General features: G+C 47.3%; 1 pseudogene; it reads left to right on the forward strand.

Annotated features, from left to right (window-relative positions):
* The first annotated feature begins 3471 nt into the window (after nt 1–3471).
* Nucleotides 3472–4120, forward strand: LOC123064178 (uncharacterized; annotated as a pseudogene).
* The last annotated feature ends 936 nt before the right edge of the window (nt 4121–5056 follow it).

Raw genomic sequence — 5056 nt, forward strand, 5'->3', positions numbered from 1 at the left:
GAGAGCAGAGCTATAGGTATATATGCATGCCAGCTGAAGTGAAGTGTTTGTCATGGCCTGCATGCCCACACAGGCCGGACCATAAATAGTTATTGAGAGCCTTGCCCGGACGTATGAACTGACGAGGACACGACTGATCAGTGCATCTGGTTTTGGCCATGTATAGCCTTGCTTGTTATGTGCCGACATAGGTACATGTCTGTGCCATTGGCCCCAAGAGGACAAAGGGAAGATCACACCCTCCGTCCGAAAATACTTGTCATCAAAATGGACAAAAAAAGATGTATCTAGAACTAAAACACGTCTAGATACATCCTCTTTTACCCATTTTGATGACAAAGTATTTTCGGACGGAGGGAGTATATGATACTGATGTTGAAGAAGAGGACAAAGGCAACAAATCCAACATGAAAAAGAAAAATAGACGCGATAATCAGCACTAGTGAAGTTGATCACATGAGTCCGTCACTATGCCTATAATCAAAGATGTGGTGGACTGAATCGAAGATTGTGCCGCCACCCATGCTTGGTAAAAACCTCCCTGGTCACTTGCTCCTTATAACACACTGCCTTGAACATAGATTGGTACTCTGTTCGGTGTAACGCCGACCACGTACGGAGCTAGTTGCGTACAATGGAAAATAACCTGCCTTAAAACTTGCCATTGAAGACCTATATCATTTCATATACAGCCAAATCAACCATAATAAGGCAGACACTCCCACCTTATTTAGCGTAGTAAACCTTTTTGGTATTCCGTCAAATCAGTGACTACATATATCGGCAATACTTGTCGGCGGATACAAATTGGGGCACTATTTGGATGACTGACCATGTAGAACGTGCAAACTTGCACTGGAAGAACCAACCTCCCTCCCTCAAAAGCTTTGCTATGTCGTGTTTACCAATGTTTTGTCGAGAACTTGGAAGAGCCACAACACAGAAGTATTCCAGGGTTACCACCCTCCCCCGCCACCGTGGACCCTGATACATCGGGCGACAACGAGGTTAAATTTGCCATTGGTGCTACTCTCGCTCTCTTAGTGAACCTATCCTCGGTTGGAATAATCTAATTTTTTGGCTGCCATGGCAACGTTTCCGGTTTTGCTACCATGGCAGCGTTTCTGGTTTGGCTGCCATGGCAGCCGTTATCTCTGGCCGTGGAAGCACTTTCATCAGTTACATTTCCTTCATTTCAGTTTGTAGTCCAAGTCATGAGACGTGTTGAGAGTGATCAGTGGAGGATTTGTAGGGAGCCCGTTGGCCTAAGTACTTCGTCGTGAGATGGCATGATCGGGCAAAGATTGCGTAGGCCACGACATGATTTGGCTGTGTTGAGAAAATAAAAGGAGCAAATCAGAAAAGACAGCAAACCCTTTGCGCCGCGAAAATTCCTCTCTCATGAGCCGAGCGATCTGAAATCCATCCTTGAGAGGCGACATTCTCCAGATCAGGATACAAGTTTCTTTGATTGTGAGTCGATCGCCTCGCAAACCTAGATCATGTTTTAAAAGATTGTATTCGCTTGATCCGGCCTTATATTTGGTCTAGTGGAAGATATAGTTGAGGTTTGCCACACTTTTGACCTGTTCGGACAAAAGAATAAGGATGCAAGAACCGCACGATGGACGATAGCACAGAATCTACCCACCAAACTTATTACTACCCTGTAGCCATGATCTGCCTTGAGTCCCTCTCATGGGGCTGGTGTTCCTCTGTGGTTGGCTATAGCCGGTGGGGTGCACGTTGGTGCCCCTCGCAATAGTGGCGGTCTCTAGACTTTAGCAATGGCACGCTTCCATCTCATAAAACCCCTTCACTCCACCACCCGGTTGCTTATCATTATTAGGCTAGAGAATTGAAAAGAGAAAGGCACACGAGAAGCTGGGCTGACCTCCTGCAAATATCTCTCATTCTCTTCAATTGGAGGCTGCCCATGGCGCAGCCAGCATCTATGGACCTGTCCCTGCGCTGGCCCCCAGCCTACCAGCCAGCACCATTCCATTGCCTCCTCTGTTTCAGCTGCAGCAGACCCCGCTGTCCAGCGACAAGCGGCTATGGCCATGGCCATGGTGGTGGCGGCCGGAAGAGAGATCATTCGAGGCGGCTGTTCTCGTGCCTTTTCTGCGAGAAGAAGTTCCTCAAGTCGCAGGCGCTGGGCGGCCACCAGAACGCGCACAGGAAGGACAGGGGCGCCGGCGGCTGGAACGCCAGCCTCTACCTCCAATCCGACCACGACGACCGGCCGGCCACCACGGACACGGAGGCAATGGCGCCAGCGAGATGGCCAAAGGCGCGCCTTGACGACGGCGGCGAGGAGCAGTTGCAGCAAGAGCAGCTTGATCTCAACCTTAAGCCTTAATTAGCTAACTCGTGTGTACGTCTATTTTGTTACTACTATCTTACTTTCAATCTTCTTATCCTGTTGGAACCCGCTACCCAATCTTCGTACTGTCGTGTGTATATACTTTGGTTTGTACTACCAACGGTCCTCCCCAAGTCTAAGGTTAGACATCTATAACCACGATGGGCTAATTTCATTCCTATACGTCCGCTGATGCGTCTGGGCAGTATCCGAGAGTGTCTGCTTTGACGGCACATTTGTTAGTGCACATAGCCGTATCCCTCATATAATATGCATGAAATCTCAAGACTTTTCTTGAATTTTCTAGAGTGAATTTTTTCATGGGTTCTTTGTCTCGGAAAAGGAAAGATTTTCTTCACCCTAGGCCATGATAAGGGAAACTTCAATGTCGTGCTTCAAAAAGCCTCTAAACATTCGGACATCACGGTCCAAACACTTTTTGTTATCCAACGTCATGCATCAAATGTCCGTGGACTGGTCCGGATGTCTGAATTCCTACAAATAAAAAACAACCTCGTGGGAGGTTTGGGGGAGTCTGGATGCCCGCTACAAAAGACTCAGACACACCAAGCCCACTCAAAACCCCTCTTCCAGATCCTTTTTCCCCACTCGGTCCCTCCCCTTGTTTTGTATCCGCACACACCAAGATCGCCGCTGCCGCTATACCACTCTGGCCGCTGGCCAGTTCTTGCCGGACCTCCACTGCTCCACCCAGTTGCCTTGTACTTCGCCGTTGTTCCACCCTGGATCCGGCCGCAACCCAGGTATCCCCTGCCCTGCCGACGCCATCCATGGCGGACACTGCCTAGTCAGTGGTCAACTCGGTCAAAACCACCTGACTTCGTGAAAACCGCGAGGAGGGTTGATTTTTAGACCACGTGATTAGTTCGGGGTACGGTGTAGGATGACCGGTTTTGAAATTTGGGGTTTAATTCTAAAGTGAGTTTATAGTTCAGGGTTGTGATGTGGATTTTTCAGTAGTGGAAACATATATAGTTGAGATGTGGTTTTGCCATGCTTTTGACCTTTCCATATAACAGAATAAGGATCAACCAATGCACGATATCAACAAGAATCACCACCAAGCTTTCAGCACCTCTGTAGGCATGATGTACCTTGACGTCCTTGTGAGCTCGTGTTCCTCGTGATTTGCTATACCGGTAGGTGGACCTTGGCCCCCTCACATTAACGCGGCTCCGAGATTTAGCAAGCGGTACACTTCCATCTATAAACATCCTACCCATGGCTAGCAGTAGGCTAGAGAGTGAAAACCACAGTCGAAGCCGAGCTGGCCTGCAAATATCTCCCCATCTTCTCCACTGGAGGCTCCCCATGACGCATCATCTTCTTTAGACCTGTCTCTAACACAGTGACACTGCCCCCCATGCCACCATCATTACCAGCATCACCACCTCTATCCTCCTCAGTTTGGGTTGCAGCAGACCTCGCTACCGACGACAACAGCTATGTCCATGGCCATGGTGGCGGCGGCGGCGAAGCGAGATAATCGAGGCGGCTGTTCTCGTGCCTCTTCTGCGAGAAGAAGTTCCTTAAGTCACAGGCGCTGGGGGCCACCAGAACGCGCACAAGGAGACGGTCGGAAGCTGGAACGCGCACCTCTACCTCCCAGCCAACCACGGCGACCTGCCGGCCACTGCAAGGACTAGGGCGCCGGCGAGATGGCCAAATAAGCGCCTTGATGACAGCGGCGAGAAGCATATGCAGCAGCAGCTTGATCTTAACCTTAAGCTCTAGCTAACTACTCCCGTTCCTAAATATTTGTATTTTTAGAGGTTTCAAATGAACTGCCACATACGGATGTATATAGACATATTTTAGAGTGTAGATTCACTCATTTTGCTTCGTATGTAGTCACTTGTTGAATTCTCTAGAAAGACAAATATTTAGAAACGGAGAGAGTAGTAGCTTGTATTCCCTCCGTTCCTAAATATTTGTCTTTCTAGACATTTCAAATGACTACTACATACGGTTGTATGTAGACATATTTTAGAGTGTAGATTCATTCATTTTGCTTCGTATGTAGTCACTTGTTGAAATGCCTAGAAAGACAAGTATTTAGGAACGGAGGGAGTATGTAGTAAGTGTTTACTATCTTCCTTTTAATCTTCTTATTGATTATTCTCCTTGAACTACTTAGCTAGTGTGCCTGTGAGAGAGAGCACTAGACGTACAAACCTACTTAGCTACTCACTACTCAAATGCATACGTAAGTATATATGCCGATCCGGATGTACGTCCGCATGTTTGTACTGCACTGTACATATACTCCAAGGTTATAATTTGGTCAACAAAGTATAGTGTTTTGTCTCATTAATCTGTTGGATATATGTTCACAAAAAGAAAGAAAAATCCGTGCTTAAGTTTTGCATCTTCTGTTTCCATGGTCACTGTGAAGCTGGACGTTGTGTTGTGTTTTTGTCATTAGTTGCTGGTTTGTAGGCTACTCCGATTATGTTTGAGGGTGGAATTGTCAGCTACTCCCTCTGTCCCAAAATATAAGACCATTTGACGGAGGGAGTGGTAGTGATGCGGTCTGAACCTGGTTTAGATGCTGCCAGGATTTCCTTGTCGATGTCATGAACTATTTATCAATTTCAATCAAATTGGGAGCCAGGCTTTTTTATAGAAGAAAAATGTTTGTGCGCCTATCTGTATGTCCCTTTTTTCAGG

Source organism: Triticum aestivum, chromosome 3B (genome assembly GCF_018294505.1).
Source record: "Triticum aestivum cultivar Chinese Spring chromosome 3B, IWGSC CS RefSeq v2.1, whole genome shotgun sequence".
Classification (NCBI taxonomy): Eukaryota; Viridiplantae; Streptophyta; class Magnoliopsida; order Poales; family Poaceae; genus Triticum; species Triticum aestivum.